The sequence below is a fragment of the Dendropsophus ebraccatus genome, chromosome 6 (genome assembly GCF_027789765.1).
Source record: "Dendropsophus ebraccatus isolate aDenEbr1 chromosome 6, aDenEbr1.pat, whole genome shotgun sequence".
Taxonomy (NCBI): domain Eukaryota; kingdom Metazoa; phylum Chordata; class Amphibia; order Anura; family Hylidae; genus Dendropsophus; species Dendropsophus ebraccatus.
Window position 1 is genome coordinate 133,467,646 of NC_091459.1, and position 21,570 is coordinate 133,489,215.

General features: G+C 42.4%; 1 long non-coding RNA gene across 2 annotated transcripts in view; it reads right to left on the bottom strand.

The window, feature by feature from the left end:
* LOC138795107 (uncharacterized) overlaps positions 1-21,570 on the bottom strand; it is a 50,258-nt gene that overhangs the window by 11,726 nt on the left and 16,962 nt on the right. The window contains exons 2-3 of one of the 2 annotated variants that reach the window (XR_011363570.1): positions 19,150-19,268; positions 10,706-10,903 (exon numbers count right to left, since the gene is read on the bottom strand). This is a non-coding gene — a long non-coding RNA (uncharacterized lncRNA). Of the gene's footprint in view, positions 1-10,705; positions 10,904-19,149; positions 19,269-21,570 lie in introns of those variants that run through there. The other variant, XR_011363569.1, reaches the window with a different exon arrangement.

Here is a 21,570-nt window from a genome sequence, read left to right on the forward strand (position 1 = left end):
TTCGCAGTCACCAAGTCGCCCATTAAACCTCCCTAAATGATGCAAACACCTCTGGAATGACACTTGCACTTGCACTTTAATTTTAAAACATATACCTGTCCTCATGTATGGTCTCCCACCTCCCGGGTCCTTGTTTTTATTAATGTTTTTGTTTTTCCTTGTCCTTGTTATTTTTGCGATACTTTTCAATAAAGTTTTTTTGTACCAATGAATTTCATATCTTTTTTCATATGCATATCGGATGGGTTTATAGGTGTTTAGTTCATTCTTTGTACCATTCGGCAAATCGTCAACAGCCGTTGTTTTAAAATAACAGCAAAAATTTGCCATTAAATGACGGCCATCCACTCAATTTCAACATTGTGTGAACAGATCCTTTCTGTGTTTTTATTCCACTCCTGGTTTTGGTTGCAATATGAGGACCACAATACTGACTGAAATATACGGAGTGTGAACCCAGCCTTACATTAAGGAAGACCATGCAACTGCTATGGGGCCCGTGTACTGAGTTGTGTGGGCTGATGGAGCATTGGCATACAGGAGCTGGCTTTGTCACTGGTTTGAACGGGACGGTAGTCTCAGGTGTGGTCTGCAGAGTCGCAGCATGCCGCATATATTCCGGTGCTCAGAGGGAAGGGATGCTGGTCCTTGCTCGCACGATATAGGTCAGTGGTAGGGGCACACTGCGCGTCCAGTGAGCGGGAGAATTAAGTTTTCTTACACTTTACCCTATCCTTATGCCTCCCCCTGTGCCAGTCACTACCCTTATGCCTCGCCCCTGTGCCAGTCAGTACACTGATGCCTCCCCTGTGCCAGTCAGTACACTGATGCCTCCCCTGTGCCAGTCAGTACACTGATGCCTCCCCTGTGCCAGTCACTACACTGGCTCCCTATTAAGCAAATGATACCTTACAAACTCCTTCTGCTCACCCACAAAGCACCTTTCTACATCTCCTCCCTCCTCTTTGTCTACAGTCCTACCTGTGCTCTGCTTATGACCTTTACCTAACATCCTCCATAATCCGCACCTCCCACTCCCTTCTGGGCCAGGGTGAGCCTAGGTGGCTTCTCTCCTCTACGTTGGACTTTGCACTGCATAACTGTAGTGGTAGCTTATATAAAAGAGATCTCTCTCAGAGCTAGTCTCTCCCACATCTGTCCTCTTGAACCTCCAACGACTAACTCCCTGTACTTCCTCCTACATAGGGCTAACTCCTCCTACAGGGCGGAGTGTGTGTAAGAGAGAAGAAGTAGAGGATAGGATAGAGAGAAAGAGCACCCGTAATTGGTCAGCATACATCACATGAAATAAGACAGTTAACCCATTGACTTCAGGTGTGCATAGAAGTACAAACAAACAGTAGTGGCATCTAGTGGGGAAACTAAGGTACTTCATCTCCCACTTTAACCTGAGTTAAAGACTTACTGGGGTGCATACACAACACCCATGATGAGACACCACAGATGAACTTTATTGATTTCTGCTCAACCTACTCAGGGAACCTTGAGGGGTTAGCTACACCTAGCTGTTCAACCCTGGGACTCTGTGGGCTCTTCTGGCATAAAGTGGTCTCTTCAGTCTTCTTCTTCTCAGTCCTAACCATGAGTCCAAGCATCTTCAACTAAGTCACACACACTACAAGTGGTGTATTTATTAGGCAAGGCCCCTAAACAGTCCCTTAACTTAACACTACTCAAGTAACACCTACTACCTACACTACATGCACCCAAGTCAGGTCCTCTGTGTTGTCCATCAGGAGAAAGGACATTGTTCTAACTATTTTTGTGAGTATCTGTTGCTCTTTAACCCTTAAAGTGTCACTGTTGTGTTTTGTTTTGTTTTTGTTTTTTGCAGAAATCAATAGTCCAGGCGATTTTAAGATACTTTGTATTTGGGTTAATTAGGCAAATATGCCATTATCTGCATTCAAAAAGACTTTCCCCCAGCCCCCCCCCCCCCCTCTCTCCCTACCTCTCTCTCATTCACTGCTCATTATCAGGAAATCTCGACTCTTTTACATCAGTCGAGCCCTGTGTAACCTATGGAGAGGGAAGGGAGGAGGAGGGCGATTAGTCGCCAGCAGAGAGTGGAGAACAAAGGATTACACAGTGGGACCTGTGTGAAAGCCGGTATTCAGAGGTCAGAGAGGTCAGTGCTGACTTCAGAGGAGATGTGATGTAGCTGTAAATTAACTCTTTGTTGTCCGGTTTTGGTGCCTCATCTCCCTCCACCCCTCCCCCCTCTCCATAAGAGAACCATGAAGACAGAGGGGAGACATTTTTTATGATAAAAATGCATTTTTCGGCTAATAAACCCAATTACAAAGTTTCTTAAAATCGCCTGTACTGTTGAGTTTTGCTAAAAAATTAAGTGACACTTTAACGTCTAACACTATATTACACTGAAGATTTTTCAAGCAAAGTATTATTCTAGTTGAGTGCTGGACTTGGTGCAAATTTTTGCTCCGCACCTGTACCCACAAACACACCTGGTCCTACCTTTTCAAAGCCTTGTGCTAGTATACCCAAGGATGGGCATACCACTCCCGGCCACCGTGACAAGTACGTAGTTGGGACTCCAACACTTAGCCCAACAACACTTACCAACCCCAGGTGCTAACAACACTTACCAACCCCAGGTGCTAACAAAACTTACCAACCCCAGGTGCTAACAACACTTACCAACCCCAGGTGCTAACAAGACCTACCAACCCCAGGTGCTAACAACACTTACCAACCCCAGGTGCTAACAAAACTTACCAACCCCAGGTGCTAACAACACTTACCAACCCCAGGTGCTAACAAGACCTACCAACCCCAGGTGCTAACAACACTTACCAACCCCAGGTGCTAACAACACTTACCAACCCCAGGTTCTAACAAGACCTACCAACCCCAGGTCCTAACAACACTTACCAACCCCAGGTGCTAACAAGACTTACCAACCCCAGGTGCTAACAACACTTACCAACCCCAGGTGCTAACAAGACCTACCAACCCCAGGTGCTAACAACACTTACCAACCCCAGGTGCTAACAAGACCTACCAACCCCAGGTCCTAACAACACTTACCAACCCCAGGTGCTAACAAGACCTACCAACCCCAGGTGCTAACAACACTTACCAACCCCAGGTGCTAACAACACTTACCAACCCCAGGTGCTAACAAGACCTACCAACCCCTGGTGCTAACAAGACCTACCAACCCCAGGTGCTAACAACACTTACCAACCCCAGGTGCTAACAAGACCTACCAACCCCAGGTGCTAACAACACTTACCAACCCCAGGTGCTAACAAGACCTACCAACCCCAGGTGCTAACAACACTTACCAACCCCAGGTGCTAACAAGACCTACCAACCCCAGGTGCTAACAACACTTACCAACCCCAGGTGCTAACAAGACCTACCAACCCCAGGTGCTAACAACACTTACCAACCCCAGGTGCTAACAAGACCTACCAACCCCAGGTCCTAACAACACTTACCAACCCCAGGTGCTAACAAGACCTACCAACCCCAGGTGCTAACAACACTTACCAACCCCAGGTGCTAACAACACTTACCAACCCCAGGTGCTAACAAGACCTACCAACCCCTGGTGCTAACAAGACCTACCAACCCCAGGTGCTAACAACACTTACCAACCCCAGGTGCTAACAAGACCTACCAACCCCAGGTGCTAACAACACTTACCAACCCCAGGTGCTAACAAGACCTACCAACCCCAGGTGCTAACAACACTTACCAACCCCAGGTGCTAACAAGACCTACCAACCCCAGGTGCTAACAACACTTACCAACCCCAGGTGCTAACAAGACCTACCAACCCCAGGTGCTAACAACACTTACCAACCCCAGGTGCTAACAAGACCTACCAACCCCAGGTACTAACAAGACCTACCAACCCAAGGTTACTGCACAACTTTCCTAATAGGTCTGCAGCTCCCTCCAGTCTTTGTTAGCCAGTCTATTGCATAGAGAATGCTAGACAGTAGGAAGCCTCCAATTATTTCAAGATATGAGTGAGCCCCTGGGCAGCTGCGTAGGTTGCACTTATATATACACCCCTTGTGTAGCATTTCTATAGACTAAGCTATAAAACATTATTCTTCACTTTATAAGGGAGGTCAATGCTGAATGCAGTATGTAAATGTGATGCAGGCAGAGCGGTACACTTCTGTCACAGTACATGGATTATGTATACAATGATATCTCGGCACAGGGAAGAATGAAGACACAGGAATACTAAACACAATGGGGGGGGGTATTTAACCACTTCACACCAGTTTTTTGATGGAATAAGATGCAATTTTGGTGTCTGTTTTGGACAAAAAAATATGTGACTTTTGTAGTACTTTTCATATATGTCCATAAAAAAAGGAAATGTTTTATTTTCTGGTATAAAGATTCGAAGGTGCGTTCCCATGCGTCTGATGTGCTGCAAGCTGGAATCCTCCTCTCTTCCCCCTTCCTGCTTGATTGACACCTGGAAACCCTAAGGTCTTATTCACACTTCAGTAATTTTTCATGTCCTGCATGAAGTGGTTTATTCTCACCAGTCTGACACAGTGCTCTCTGCTGCCATCTCTGTTCATGTCAGGAACTGTCCAGAGCAGGAGCAAATCCCCAGAGAAAACCTCTGCTGTTCTGGACAGTTCCGGACACGGACAGAGGTGGCAGCAGAGAGCACTGTGTCAGACTGGAAAGAATACACCACTTCCTGCAGGACATATAGCAGCTGGTAAGAACTGTAAGACTGGAAGTTTTTTCTGGACTGGATGTACTGGAAGGTTTTTTTTCCAATAGAAGTAATTTACAAATCTGTTTAAGTTTAAATAATATTTTCTCTCTCTGGAATACCCCTTTAATAGTCGTTAGTTAATAGATAGTTAGTTAGTTAGTTAGTGCCGCCTTGGAAACTCACAGCTTGCATATACATATCACACAGCAGTACACGCTTGTGATCCGGCATCCTGTTCCTCCGGCTCTCCCGTCCAGCCGCTGTGTGTTCACGCCCAGCCTACAGCCAGAGAGGGCGGGGCCTGAGTAAAAGGTCCTTTACCAGATCTGTGACACTGAGTTTAAGGGAGAAGTCCGGCGGATTATAAAATCAAAGAGGTGGCAGAGGCAGGGGAGAAATTCATTACAAATACTAACTTACCTCTCCTCGTGCCCGCGGTGGACGGGGACTGGCCTTGGGACCCCTGCCAGAAGGCATTTTTCCCCGAGTTGTGATGACAGGGAAAAGGCCTGTCCTGGCTGATAAACTCACCACTCAGTCAATCAGAAACTGGCTTATTACTTGTAATCAATTCCCTCCCTGCCGGCTGCAGGATTTTATAATCCGCCAGACTTCTCCTTTAAGTCAGTGGGTCACCTCCTTCATGAATTTACAACAATATTTTAATGCGGATATGGAAATAAGTCGGCAGCAGCTTCGATACAACAATTCACATAGCGCGGACTTAAAGGGGTAATCCAGAATTACTAAAATAAAGTGCCACTCTTGTCCTCAATTTGTTGCGGCACAGTTCCAATGACGTGAATGGGACAATACCACGCACAACCTGAGGACACTTGTGGTGCTGTTTTTCACAGACATGTTTGTTGTAATCATGGAAAACCCCTTTAAATCCACATCGCAGAGCAGTTCTATGGATACAACAGCACATATATATATATGTAAATATATTAAAGGGCCGTTAGTCTTCCGCTGCTGTTCTCTTTGTCGGAGAGGGTAGACGTTTAATTTAAGGTTAATGACTGTAATTTGAGTCGCAGCATTATAAGCATGGTACATACCTTGACAGCGGGAAACCAAATATCAATATTACAATTATTGTTTTCCTATTGTTTTCTCTTTGAGAGTTGGTGAAAAAACCCTAAAGTCTGCGGCTTTTAATATGAATAATGTATCTATGGTAACAGTCGTTTCTGGAGGATAATGACTCTGCGGCAATCAGTAAGTGTTCTGGATTCTTTCTGAAACATTCAATTAGCTTTATAACTGTTTACATGAATTCATTAATGAAACCAATATTTTATCCTTTATTATCCCCATAAAATAAAACATTCCGGCACAGCCCCACAGTATAAGGGTTTTTTTTTTATTTAGCAAATATTTAAATTTATGTTCAAGATCTCGATGCTGAAATCCCACCAGAGCTTTATGGGCCAGGAATGTAAATATTCTACGTAGCTATTACTTTCATGTCCTGTCCCATGCACTCTTATGAAGTCACTTTTATTTATCGGTGTGATTTACCGCCATGAAACTTCATGATTGGATAACGAGAAACGGTAAAACGATAGCAGAATCGTATTGTCCCCGATGCTCTGAATGTATACGGTAGAAAGTGATCAAGTGATATCAACTGCATAGACCGGGGATGGGGAACCTTCAACCCTCCAGCTGTGGCTAAACTACAATTCCCATCATGCCTGAATAGCCTTTGGCTTCCCCATCCCTGGCATAGACAATTGATGGAAACCGGGTCTAGAATTCAAATTTCTAAATGAAAATGTTCCCATTATGGGCTTCAGTGCTGGGTTCACACTGCGTTTTGCAATCTGTTTAAAAAAAAAATGGATGAAAAAAATTAGTGTGCATCTGTTTTAATCCATTTTTCCATTGACTGCCATTATAAAAAATAAAATTAAGGATCAAAACGTATCAGGACTGCTATTTCTGGCCAGATTGGCGATCCTACGAGAATGGATTAGCAAAAAAACCCTGAGTAAGCTCCAATGGTTACATTTGGTAGAAAAGGTACATTTGTATGAAGAGGGGTACTATCGGGGAAAACGCCATGGTAATAAGATCTAGTAATACCGTGTTTTTTTTGTTTGTTTGTTTTTCTCTGCCTGTGTACTTCTCCGTTGGGAGGGGGGAGAGGGGCATGGGGGGGAACGGGGTGGGTAGGTTAAATAACTAGATTTTCTGTGCAATTTTTTTCTAATGTATGTTGATCTGTTATCAGAAAAATAAATATTTATATATTTTAAAAAAATGTATCAGGATTTTTTTATGTACACAAAAATGTGGTGGGCATTGATCCTTATTTAAGAATGGAAGTCTATACAGTCTATACCAGCGCTTCAATGTACCATATGCCATTTATAATACTGGAGTCAAGTTGTCCCTTGGCTTAACACCACTTGCAACTTCACGCTGGCACGCTGTATTATCCTATGTCAGTCAATACAATATCTCTCCATATTAGAAGAGTTTGCTGCCTAGCCAAGGAGATGTTTAGTGTGGAACAAGTCATTAAAGGGGTTATCCACCTAAGAGACAAAAAATGCAATACTAGCTGTTCTTACTCACCAAGTCCCCCTGAGTATTTTGAGCCGTCTCCTGTCTTTCTAGCTGCTTCCATTTCTGAGTTACAAGTTTTTCTAAAAGCCGATCTCTATCCAAGACAGGAAACTACATTTCCCATCATGCATTTCCCTGATTGATTCGTTTGTGTACTCGCCCCCTTAGCTTTCTTTCCTGCCCACTGCTGTCATTACATTACAATAAACATAGGACTGTTTTTCCAGTGATTTTGCATCAATTCACCCCAGTATGTATTCCATACCAGCTGGTGATGTAGCAGAGCTGAAGTGCACATGGTGTAGCTATGTACTGCATAACGGGCATCTGTTTACTAGGGGGTGGGGGGTGTAGTGTAGGTTTAGATCTCTGCTTGCTGACTGTGAATGAAAACCTTCTAGTTCCATCCAGACTCTAAGAACATCTATAACACTTACAATATGCAGAGCTGTGACAAAAAGACAGGTACATGTAACTGCACTCACTGACAGCAAGCAAAGATAGAACTATAACTTCTCATATTACAGAAAACTAGGCTCAGGGGCACATGTAAGTCTATGGAAGCAGCACAGGTGCATGGAGATGATTCAGGATAATGTCTCCTGGGGGTCAGGTTATCAAGCCAATAGAGCAGCTAACCCGGCCCCCAGAGAGTAAATCACATGCCCTGTGACTACAAAGGGAAGGGGAAAGAGGGATCTGAGCGTGGTTAGAGTGGACCCAGAGTAGAGCATTTTAGACATGCAGAGCACATAAGAATGAGAAAAAAACAGGGAAAGGGTGCAAGATAGGCTATACATGTATATTAGACATAGGGAGGTATTGGGTAGGGGAATTGTTTAGAATATTGTTTTTGTTACCCATATAAGTTCTTTAACAAGCAAATCCCAATGGAAAACCTCTCCTGCTCTAGATAATTCCTGACATGAACAGAGGTGGCAGCAGAGAGCAGTGTGTCAGAATAGAAAGACTACAACACTTCCTGCAGGACATACAGCAGCTGAAGGCGGGAGGTTTTTAAATACGAGTAAATTACAAATCTGCATAAGTTTCTGACACCAGTTGATTTATTATCGTCGTAATGGTACTGACTTAAGGGACATGTATAACAAGTCAGTTTTACCCTACAGTGAATGGCGTGAAAACAACACCCCCACCACCAAATAAAAAAAAATTGTTTTTTTTTTTCAACTTTACTACACATGCAATCCACATATAATTTTTTTCTGGTTTCACGGCATATTTTAGGCAAAAATTCAGTCATTGCAAAGTACAATTAGTGGCGAAAAAAATAAGGGCTCATCTGGGTCTCGGTGCATAGCTATATATATATATATATATATATACATATAATATGTATGGCCACCTGCCGAACGGTCCCCAGGACAGACCTTGGATTAAAAGCAGCTATCTGATGGTTCAAGCGATTTGGAGGGGGGGGGGGACAAATTGTGGGTACAGAGAAGCTTTAAAGGGCCCATGACATTGCAGATTACAGGGACAGTGTATTGATTTTACTGTACGTGTTAAATGGTAGTTTTAATTAACAGTGTCCATTTAAATAATCCAATACCCTAGATCAAGTTCTGATTCTGCTGGTGCCCTGTTCCCATGGAAATTCCGATAGATAGATAGATAGATAGATAGATAGATAGATAGATAGATAGATATATCCAGATATTCCTCAGCACGCCAGCATAGGTGGTAAAAAACGTGATTTATTCCATAAAGTACAAAAGATACAAAAGATGCGACGTTTCGACCTCCTCACGAGGTCATTATCAAGCATAGTGGGAGTGTCCAAGTGATGTCATTTTATAGCCAACTTGGCTATAAAATGACATCACTTGGACACTCCCACTATGCTTGATAATGACCTCGTGAGGAGGTCGAAACGTCGCATCTTTTGTATCTTTTGTACTTTATGGAATAAATCACATTTTTTACCACCTATGCTGGCGCGCTGAGGAATATCTGGATATATGTGTGGGGATCCCCAAGCCAGGCGACTGACTCCGTATAGCACCCGCTTCATGCAACTTTGGATGTGCGGCTTTCTCCTGTCTCTAGATAGATAGATAGATAGATAGATAGATAGATAGATAGATAGATAATAGAAACATAGATAGATAGATAGATAGATAGATAGATAGATAGATAGATAGATAGGAGATAGATATATATATAGATAGATAGATAGATAGATAGATAGATAGATAGATAGATAGATAGGAGATAGATAGATAGGAGATAGATAGATAGATAGATAGATAGATAGATAGATAGATAGATAGATAGAGATAGGAGATAGATAGATAGATGATAGATAGATAGATAGATAGATAGATAGATAGATAGATAGATAGATAGATAGGAGATAGATAGATAGATAGATAGGAGATAGATAGATAGATAGATAGGAGATAGATAGATAGATAGATAATATGTGACAGATCTGAAAAATAGATATTAGAAAGATACAATGGAAGGAGAGAAAAATAAATAGTTGATATTATGTGGTAAAAATAACCTTTAAGTCTAATTTTCTTTTTTTTCTTGCTAAATTAAGAAATTTCAAAAAGGTTTATTTACCCTACAATATAACACCCACACATTCTCTAAAATCTGTATATACAGTGGTACCTTGGTTTAAGAGTAACTTGGTTTAGGAGCTCACAGTTTTTCAAAATTTTGACTTGGTTTAAGAGCATTGCTTTGGTGTAAGAGCTCCCTGTACTGGGTGGGAGGGGGAGCGGGGGAGGGGCATGTTCTGCATAGCGGGGTCTACAGCATTGTACTCTTACCCAGGAAGTCTCCCTCACCTTCCAAATCATAGCATATCCACTTCAGGCTGGGGCTTGCATAAGGGGACAGGACTGCTGAGGCAATCTCTTCATAGCTGTAACCCCTCTCTCCCCGGACAGAGAGTGCTGCATGTATGTGCCCACATCTGCCCTGCTCATTCCTTCCTGCTCCCTGCAGTCTCTGTCAGCCCTTGTGTTTCCCATCCTCTCCATTACTGTACAGTAACTTATAATATCACATATTCTGCTGTTTCTGAATGTTGGTTTCATCTGTTTTACATGTTATTCCCGAATAATAAATATTTATTTTTGGGGTGTGGAACCAATTGTCTGCATTTCTATGATTTCTTATGGGAAAATTTGCTTTGTTTTAAGAGTGGATTTGGATTACGGAACAAATTATGCTCCTAATCCAAGGCACCAGTATATAGACACACTTATGTACCTACACATAACTATATATACATGTGTGTGTTTATTATATTCTAGTTTAGCACTCTGTCATATCTTGGAAAATGTTTTACCAGCAGCAGTAACACAGTACATTGAGTCCATTGTAAGAGATTCTGCTGTATTACAGGTGACCCCCAAAGGGAAGGTCAGGACACCCCCAGGGCAGTTATAAGGCACAATGACTCCTTCCCAGCTCCCTGAATGTGGAGCGGATTAGCATAGAATAGTGCGGCACATCAAAGCGAGTTCTCACAGCAGGCAGCAGGTGGAGCACTAGCCAAGATCTAATTAGGGGATCCCAGGCATCCAGAGCCTCAGGGGGTGCCTATAGGAAGATAACCCACATTGAGCTGGATTCAGACATCAGCCATAAATCAGCATTTGCTGCTATACTGAGCCTACATACATGAATTATTAAAGAGACAGGAATCCAAAGAACAAAAAAATAACACTTTCCATCTCCACAGATGTTCTGTGATTCCACCGTGCACAGGCTCTGGGTCTTTATTCCCATTCCAATTACATTTGTATGTACATTTTCATGAGGATAATGCTTTCTCAGATATCCACATACAATTCTATGATACAAAAATAGAAGGGCTAGTGTTTCCGCACATAACCACATAAAAAATAGAAGGGCTAGTGTTTCCGAAGATAAGCGTATACAATCGCATGATACATACCACCAATTTTTTTATCACCTGGTCCAAGCAAGTGCCAGAGATTTGTCATTTACTTCTATAAAAAAAACTCAGTTTTTTCCAATACTTATCAGCTGCTGTATGTATTGCAGAAAATGAGGTATTCTTTCCAGTCTGACACAGTGCTCTCTACTGCCACCTCTGTCCATGTCAGGAACTGTCCAGAGCAGGAAAGGATTTCTATGGGAATTTGCTACTGCTCTGGACAGTTCCTGACATGGACAGAGGTGGCAGCAGAGAGCACAGACAAGAACTGTCCAGGGAAATAGTAAATCCCCATAGAAAACATCTACTGCTAGAAAGAATACACCACTTCCTGCATAACATACAGCAGCTGATAATTACTGAAAGACTTGAGTTTTTTTAATAGAAGTAAATTACAAATCTCTAGTGCCAGTTGATATAAAAGAAAAAAAAATGATTTTAAGATTTTTTAAGGTTATAATAATAAGATATGATTCTAAATGAGGATTTAATTCCCATCACCACCTCCGATCAGCTGAATGAAGGGCTAAAGTGCTCCAGGTACAGTGCCATAAATGTCCTTGTGGTCGCACCTGGTACTGCAGCTCTAAGCAGCTCAGGTCATTCAAGTGAAAGGCAACAATGTGTCCTATGAGGTATAGATGGACTATCCTAATGCTGCGTTTACACGAAACGATAATTCGCCCGATTGTACGATTAACGATTTTTTTTTCATAACGGTCAGTGTTTAGACGGTACGATATATCGTACGGAAATTCATTTTGCGATCGTTTTGCAATCGCTTAAGCCTATCTCACACATTGGTTAAATCAGCAAACGACTGTTTACACGGAACGATCTGCGAATTTTTTGCAAACAACGATTTTAGAACATGTTGTAAGATCAAAATGAAAGATTTCTCGTTCGTCGTTTGATCGTTCGCATCGTTTACACGTACGATTATCGTTCGAATTTGATCGTTATTGTGCGAATTCGCACGATAATCGTTCCCTGTAAACGCAGCATAAGTTTGGCTTATTAGTATTAGTCTCTGTCCACATGAAGGTTTTTTGCCCAAATTGTTTTTTTTTTGCCCCTCCCCCCCCCCCCCCCCCCCCAAAAAAAAAAACAGGCCTAAAAATAAAGAAACAATATTTTTACCAGTTCCATGGGAACAAAAAGGAATCCAGATTTTTTTTAAAACACCAACTTATTACAGTCCTGAAATTAAGAGCCAGAACTACTCAGGGGCCTCTAGACCAGCCATGATGAGGATTCGATTTACAGTGAGACCTCTCGGAAAGGTCTCCTCTTTGAGAAGACCACCCCCCTTATTTGGACCAGATTTCTTCTGAGGAATTTTCAGACCATCATGCATTATGTATAGTGACGGCCCCCATAGAAAACACTTTTCAATGTAAATTTTGGGTGGTCTTCTGAAAGAGGTTGCACTGAGCGTTTATGTTACTTGGAGGTTAGATGGACAATACATCCCTACTACTCAAGAATGTAGTGTTAGTAGGGGCGCCAAAAGATAACAGGATGTGAGAGATAGATAAATAGATAGATAGATAGATAGATAGATAGATAGATAGATAGATAGATCTATAGATTGATCACGTGAATACCACAAACTATGTACTTTGCTGACATCTAGTGTCAGAAGCTGTGAGGTGCATGTGAGAAAGGTCCATTGACTAACACTGCTACATAAACTTTATATGATAGAACATACTAGAGTGTTTGGGTGGAGATAAAGGGAAAGAATCTATTTTAGGCTGGGTTCACACTACGTTTTTGCAATCCATTTTTTTTTATCCGTTTTTCATCCGTTTTATGCAAAAAACGGATTGCAAAAACATAGTGTGAACCCAGCCTTAGTCCAGTGGGTTCAGAGAAGAGTGAAGAGTTTTAAAAAACAGTCTGTCTCCACTCGTCCACATGTAGATGTAACACCCTTTTGCTCTGCACCTCATGGAAATTATTTCTGGATTCCAGAGGTCCAGAGGAATGATCCATTCTCAAGAGACTTTCCCTCCATGAAAGAAGTAACATTCAAAAGCAAAGAGGCAGTGTAATAGCTACCATAGAGGCAGGGTAGGTGGTTGCTATGGGGCCCATGCATGAGGGGGGCCCAGGGGAGAAGGTAAGAGTGTGTGTCCTTCTGCTTAACCCCTTATGTACTGCAGTGTGTAAGTGACCCAATGTTTACTTACATGCTGCAACACAAAAAAAGGGTTAACAAGCAGAAGATAGAGATATCTGCTTCACTGCACTGATAACCTCTGACCTCTGTTCTCCAGCTGTGCAATAAAGTCGGAAAGGAAAATGTGCGAAGCTCCATGCAGAGGACAGAGGTTATTAGTGCACCAGCAGTAAAGCGAATATCTCATTGTCTTCTGAGCTTTGGGTCACTTACACACTGCAGTACGTAAGGGGTTAAGCAGAAGGCAGTCCGCTCCTGCACCTATGTATTTAACCATAAGGCTCCTAATGGGCCCTTATGGGTAAAAACAGTGGACTGTCATAGTAAGCAGCCATTGGCTCTCTGCTCTGCCAGTTACTCTTGTGGCTGCAGCCTGGATCCTGCCACAATAGATTTGATTTGTTTGGCCACATCACAGAGCATTCACTACATATATATATATATATATATATATATATATATATATATATATGCGCAGTGTTTTGTGTTGTGCATGTGGGAGGGGGCCCCTTAAAATTCCTTGCTATGGGGCCCCATGAATCCTAGTTATGTCCCTGCATAGAAGATAAGATGAGCAGGGTCCTTTTTGCATTCCTGGTACCAGTGCAGGCTTCAGGCTGGGGTACCATGGCTAACACATCGGGGGGGATATATACTTATACTTATATAAGGCCCGCCCCTTTTCCCCGGCAGGATTCACTAAGAGACGCACACCTTTTAGTGAATCCGGCCGACCGGGTGCCCGAATCTGCGCCAGGTGTACTAAATCTACAACTGTTTCCAAGCAGGTGTACATTTGGATCAAGATTTACGCCTGCAAGCAGGGAACATTATTACTATATGGAGGCACAGCAGGGATTATTACTATATGGAGGCACAGCAGGGAACATTATTACTAGTGATGAGCGAATAGTATTTGATCGAACAGTACGCTATTCACACTATTCGATTGAGTTTGAATATTCGAACGATAAAGCAGTAAAAATTCGATTCGCCCTTCCACATCCCCTGGCGCTTTTTGCCAGCAAATAAACATGAAGGGGGGGGGAAAGGACAGGCACTAGGAATAGGCAGGACTTAAAAAAAAAACCTCTTAACTGTGACTGGCTGGCTAAACTATGTCACCTCCTGAATATAAGAATAGTGGATTTCGGATTCGTGTCACTTGCTAGTTGGAGCTAGACAGGGACAGACTGTATACCAGGGAGAGAAAGCTTTTAGGTGAAGTTAGGTAGGAAGGGACTCCCAAAAGCCCTTGTTAGGGCTAAAAGTATAAAAACCATATATTTAGAAGCTGTTGTGAGATAAGCAGTGTGTTCAGACATCTACTGATGTATACAGCTGTATACTGTGATTGCAGGATAATAGCTGTTATCTTGCTACTATTGATTTGCTCAGTTTGCGTCCTGCAAAGGTGTTGAACGGCTCTTTTATTTTATTATTGTAAAAAACAATTGTATATCCGGTATACGGCTGTATACTGTGATTGCGGGATAATACAACAGATTTTTAGTTATGTGCATACTGCTAGACCGAAATGTACGCTTCAACTTTACATTCATAATTTGTTTGTGAATCTTCGGCGTACACTTGGGAAAATTGGGATGTTCGCTCATCACTAGTGTTAGATGCTTCCCCTGCTGTCCTATATGCATCCAGAGATGTTGGCATCTTTTCCTGAGGTGTCATTGGGCACTTGGTGACCTCCTAGTGGTCGAATATTGATGTCCAGGTCCCAATATATACGAATATCAAGAGCTATTTGAATCGCATTTCGAATAATCGAATATTTCACTATTCGCTCATCTCTATTTATTACTATATGGAGGACACAGCAGGGGGCATTATTACTATATGGAGGCACAGCGGGGGTTCCTACATACAGAAGGCAATCCACATACCTACTGACTTTAGTGCACCAAACAGCAAAATTACTACTGTTTTAGATGCCTATGGATGGGGAAAGGGGAAGGAAGTTGCTGGACCCTAAGATGTTTGTCTGGCAGGTTCAGAAGAGACGAATGTCACGTGTTCCGGGCCGCCGCCGCAACCTCCTCCTGCCCCATGCAGCCGCCAGGGTCCTTGTGCAGGGACCCGGCGCTGCTGGTAGTTCGGCCCCTGGGGACGCCTCACCTCTCCTCCGCTCCTGTCTCTCACTGTGCCGGCCGGCGCGCGCGGCCCCGCCTCCTAGGGCGCGCACGCGCCGGCTGTCTCAGATTTAAAGGGGCAGTGCGCTTCTAATTGGTCCACATGTCAATCACTCCCTTATAAGTTCCAGCTCTGCCCTCTTCCAGGTGTTGGAGCCTCTACATGCTTCCCATAGCGTTTGGCCCAGCTCCCTGTTGTTCCTGATTCCTATCCGCTACCTGGTCCCTAGTCCTTGTTCCTGGTTCCTGCTCCCCTGTCACACCATTGCTCCTGTGTTCAGCCTGACTCCTGCGGTTACGCCTACAGACCTCTGCCAGCACCATCTCCTGCCTACTGCTCCTGCCACGCCTCGCCCGCCGTCACTAGCAACCAAGCCAGGGGTAGCGACCTGGGGGTCGCCTGCCGCAGCAAGTCCATCCCGCCTTGCGGTGGGCTCTGGTGAAAACCAGCGGCCCCTTAGACTCTGCTCCCTGGTGCGGTTAGTGCCATTGCTGGTGACGGTCCAGTGGATCCACTAATCCAGGCGTTACAACGAATTGTAGCTGCAAGAAATCATCATGGAGGTCCAGGCCAGATGGAGAGAAAAAGGAAAGTAAGTCACTGAATAAAGTTTTTGTATTCAGTAAAACATTATTTGTCTTTAATCAAGATTTGCCCTGTTGCCAAACTGCTCTGAGATTGATAGAAATTAGATAGATAGATAGATAGATAGATAGATAGATAGATAGATAGATAGATAAACAGCAGAACGGAGTGCACTCACAGGAACAAGTGCTCGGAGTGCCAGCAATGGAGACTGGATCCACGTCTCCTCTTCAAATAGTAGCAAGGAATTGCAGCACTTCCAAAGTAGTGAAAACAACTGGTGGTTTATTTGGTGAAGCAAATAACAAAAATCAGCAACGTTTCTGTCTCATCACGAGACCTTTCTCAAGATTAATTCAAGCCAGATAGATAGATAGAGTTCAAATCATGAAGCAGCACTCTTTTAAACGATATGGGCTGGTGCCAGCAGATAGGTCTTGACTCCGGACCATGTGATTAACAAAGTAAAAATATTCCGCAGCACTTCCATTCAGGTGAAAAAATCCAAATTTATTTTGTGCAAAAAATCATATGAAGAACAGGTGCACAGCACAGCAATAATTCATAAGTGCGACGTTTCGACAACCTCACGTTGAGCATGCTTGAAAATGAGGTTGTCGAAACGTCGCACTTGGATTTTTTCACCTGAATGGAAGTGCTGCGGAATATTTTTACTTAGATAGATAGATAGATAGATCAATCTATTCCTTCTATGGTAATATAGTGTATCCCTTCCTTATCTCCAGCAGTATTTTGGAGGCATTTACCACACACAGGGCTGGCTTAGCTGGTGCGCACAATGAGACAATATCTCACCCAGAGAGAAGAAGCAGGAAGCACGTGGCCGCTGAAATGATTTGACTCTATGCAGAGATTTTTCTATAAAAGGTACCAGAGCATAACCAAAGACCATTTCCCATCCAAGTGAATTAATTTCGGCTGTTCTCTCAGGTATTACATTCCCACCTACTGAAGCTATGAAAGATGAGAAGTGTAAAAAAAGAAAAAAAAAGCTCACATAGTGGACGCGGGCGCTTTGCTTCATTAGAGAGCGAAAGAAAGAGCAGGTATTCTGTAATCCTGAGCTGCCGACATGAGAATTTCATACTAAGTCTCCTTACCTATCCGGATTGCCTGGCTTCAAGGGGCTCTCTGTTTTTTTTTTTTGTTTTCATTAGAAGCTTCCTCTGGAGAGGTCGCCCTGCTGGTGTATTATCTAGCTATGTATTCGACCTGTGGTTGTGAACAGGTTAAAAACCATTACGGGTAGGGAGTGGGTACGCTCACGGTGCCCGCGCTATGCCACATCACAGAGCTCCTTGACTCCGCCGGATGTCATCTCCCCGATTCTAGGTGCGCCACCACCCAGGATCCACATGACAGACTCATGGCATTTAGCCTGCTCAGCCAATCAGTGACTGCAAGAGTGTCTCGTCCCAGTCAGTGACTGGCTGAGTGGGGCATCCATCAGCCGACTTGTGTAGGATCCAGCAGGGAGCTCTGAAGACAGCCAGCAGGGTCCAGGAAGGGGACGTGGCTCTGTGCGCGTGCCAGGAGAGGTGGCTATAACTTGTTTTTTTTATTTTCCCCCACCCCCTGTCTGTAATGAATTTTTACTTCTCAGCTATTCTTGGACTTCCCCTTTGAGGCTGGGTTCACACTACGTATATTTGAGGCTGTATATTTGAGGCTGTATAGCAACCAAAACAAGGAGTGGATTGAAAATACAGAAAGGCTCTGTTCACATAATGTTGTAATTGAGTGGATGGCCATCATTTAATGGCAAATATTTGCTGTTATTTTAAAACAACGGCTGTTGTATTGAAATAATGGAAGTTATTTACTGTTATATGACAGCCATCCACTCAATTTCACCATTGTGTAAACAGATCCTTTCTGTGTTTTCAATCCACTCCTGGTTTTGGTTGCTATGAGGACCACAATACTGACTGAAATATACGTAGTGTGAACATAGCCTTAATGTGAACAGGACACAATACTTATTTGTGCTCTTAAATGCCCCAACAGTGTTCTTATGATCTTACATACTGGGTTATTCAACTTGTTTTGCTTAGTCCATGATCACATAATGTATTTTTGCACCCATAAAATGTTTTTCATAGACTTATGGGGTCAACATACACTGGTCCTCCCAGAACCAATTAAAGGGGTTATCCAACGCTACAAAAACATGGCCACTTTTTCCCTACTCTTGTCTCCAGTTCAGTTGTAGTTTCCAATTAAGCTCCATTTACTTCAATGGAACTGAGTTTCAAACCCCACCCAATCTGGAGACAAGAGTGAGGCAAAAGCGGCCATGTTTTTGTAGCACTGGATAACCCCTTTAATATCGTATGTTGAGGGACTGCTGTACAAGAAAATAGGTGGACAGTTACATTTTTAGGACTGGGTGGGCCATATCAAGCTGGGTTGTTGTGGGCTGGGAAGGTTTTCCTATGTACAAACAATATTAAAGGGGTTATCCAGCGCTACAAAAACATGGCCACTTTCCCCCTACTGTTGTCTCCAGATTGGGTGGGGTTTTGAAACTCCGTTCCATTGAAGTAAATGGAGCTTAATTGCAAACTGCTCCTGAGCTGGAGACAACAGTAGGGGTTAAATGGTCATGTTTTTGTAGCGCTGGATAATCCCTTTAAGAGGTGCTGCCACCTCAAAACTGACTAACTGGCTGAGCGTTTCCAACCAGAGATGACATCAGTCACAGTCAGTGGTCAGCAGGCCCCAAAACGGAGGAACGGAGGCACAGAGATGGGTGACTACCTGTTTATTATTTTTCGCACCCCCCATCCTCCAACCCTAACCACCTGTTTGAAGTTTTTTACATCCTATGGGCTTTCAGTTTGATTTTTTTTATATTTGTGACTTTTTCTGCTATTTATGGCATTGTCCTAGGATGACACTCGCACTCACCCCGGGAACCATCACTTACGGTGCATGCATTCTCACCTTTCCATCGGATGTCGTCACGTTCCTCTGATACTCTCTCTCTAGCCCAGCGTGTTGCCTCCAATTCGCCCCATGCCCTCTCAAGTTTTTTAGAACGAAGCCAAGAACCTGACACCAGGCTGTCGGGAAAGAGAATATTAAGAAGTAATAAACATGTCATAAAATAGAAAAATAAAATAAAATGAAATTAAAAAAAATAAAATATAAATATATATATATATATATATATATATATATATATATAAACAAGGCATGTAACACAGAGGCGCCCTCAGCGTTTCATTAGCAGAAAATAGAAAGTGATATGATGGTAGCGCTGGTATAACATGGGCATATTCCACTGATAATAAGATGATATAATTAGTGGATATGAATATCATGCCAAGCGTTAATGCCACCTGCTATTCTACTGTCACATCTTTCCAAGTGAAATCATTCTACACCTTTTATTGTTGTCTGAAGTGAATGAGTGTAAATGACTACCCACCGATCATATGCTTCCATAATTCTTACTTTGAAAGAAGCCTCACGATAATAAAAAAAAGTAAAATAATAATAGATTCCCGCGAGGGCTGCTGTGTAATACTGATCTAAAGGGTTGGATTTTCAAGACTTCAAGATTTTTCAGGACTTAAAGGGGGAAAAAAAGTATCATATTCTTCATAAACAGATACATGTGAAGTGGAAAAAAATAGTGATTTGCACAAAAATTTGGCAAAAATGTTAAATTGTTACATTTGATAAATCCACTGCCTTATAAATACAATGATAAATCTCCTCCATTTGATATATATGCACATTGGAGTGTTTGCACTTTTGCTGGTTTAAAGGGTTGTTTTATTAGACTACCATTGTCTTTATGTACCTAGTAACAACCTAGCTCCTCCAATAGGTGGCACCAGAGAGAAATTCTCTTCCTACTGGGAGATATCTACTACACACATTTTTCAGTAGAACATTGCATGGCCTGTAAGACTGAAGGACATAGGCAAGTCATACAGGAAGGTGTGTCTAACTTCAAAATCAGGAAATAAAGCGGCTGATAAGTACTGGAAGGCTGGAGTCTTTTTTTTTTTTTTTTTATTAGAAGTAAATTACAAACCTGTATAACATTTTGACACCAGTTGATTGGAAAAGGTTTTTTCCCCCTCTGCAGTACCCCTTTAAATATGAAATATGTTCTGTTTTTGGAATGGGTACATGGGATAGATCGACATTGAATGTAATATTTGAAATTCAGTTGTACTTTGGTTTAAGAGTTACTTGGATTAAGAGCGTTTTGAAAGAAGAGCTTACAGTTTTTCAAAATTGTAACTTGGTTTAAGAGCATTGCTGAGGGGCATGGTCTGCATAGCGGGGTCTACAGCCCTGTACTCTGACCGAGGAAGTCTCCCTCACCTTCCAAATCATAGCAGATCTACTTCTGGCTGAGGCTCACATCAGGGGACAGGACTGTGGAGGTAATCTCTCCATAGCTGTAACCCCTCTCTTCCCGGACAGAGAGAGCAGTATGTATGTGTCCATCTCTGCCCTGCTCATTCCTGCAGTCTCTGTCAGCCTTTGTGTTTCCCATCCACTCCATTGCTGCTATAATGTGCCTGCACTCACACTCAGCTATACACACTGGTACTATAATCTGCCTGCACTTATACTCAGCTATACACACTGCTGTATAGGAAAGTTTCTGTCACTGTCATTCTGCACAGCTCTCTGTTTCTCACCTCTTCATTGGTCCATGCTGAACACACACTTCTTTCCCATTGTGATCATGTGACCACACAGACCTCTGACAGCAGCCCTGCTTCTCTATTCTAGCTTGTTGTACTACACTACTGCATTATGGGGATCTGCACCTCCATTCTGTATATACAAACTTTCCATCTTTATACCCTTATTATACATAATACACCACATGCTGCTTGGCTATTCTCTACAGTAACTTACAATATGAGCATATCCAGCTTTCTAAATGTTTGTTTTACCTGTTGTTTAGAATTTTAAAAAAATCATTATTTTTGGGGTGTGGAACCAATTGTCTGTATTTCAATGATTTCTTATAGGAAAATTTACTTTGGTTTAAGAGTGGATTTAGGTTACAAGCACCGTCCCAGAACGGATTATGCTCGTAATCCAAGGCACCACTGTATTACTATGTATTGGTATCTGCCTCACCTGTAGGGTGATAGATGTAGTAGATAGATAGATAGATAGATAGATAGATAGATAGATAGATAGATAGATAAAAAGATAGACAGATAATATTAGATAGATAGATAGATAAAAAGATAGACAGATAATATTAGATAGATAGATAGATAGATAGATAGATAGATAGATAGGAGATAGATAGATAGATAGATAGAAGAAACATAGATAGATAGATAGATAGATAGATAGATAGATAGATAGGAGATAGATAGA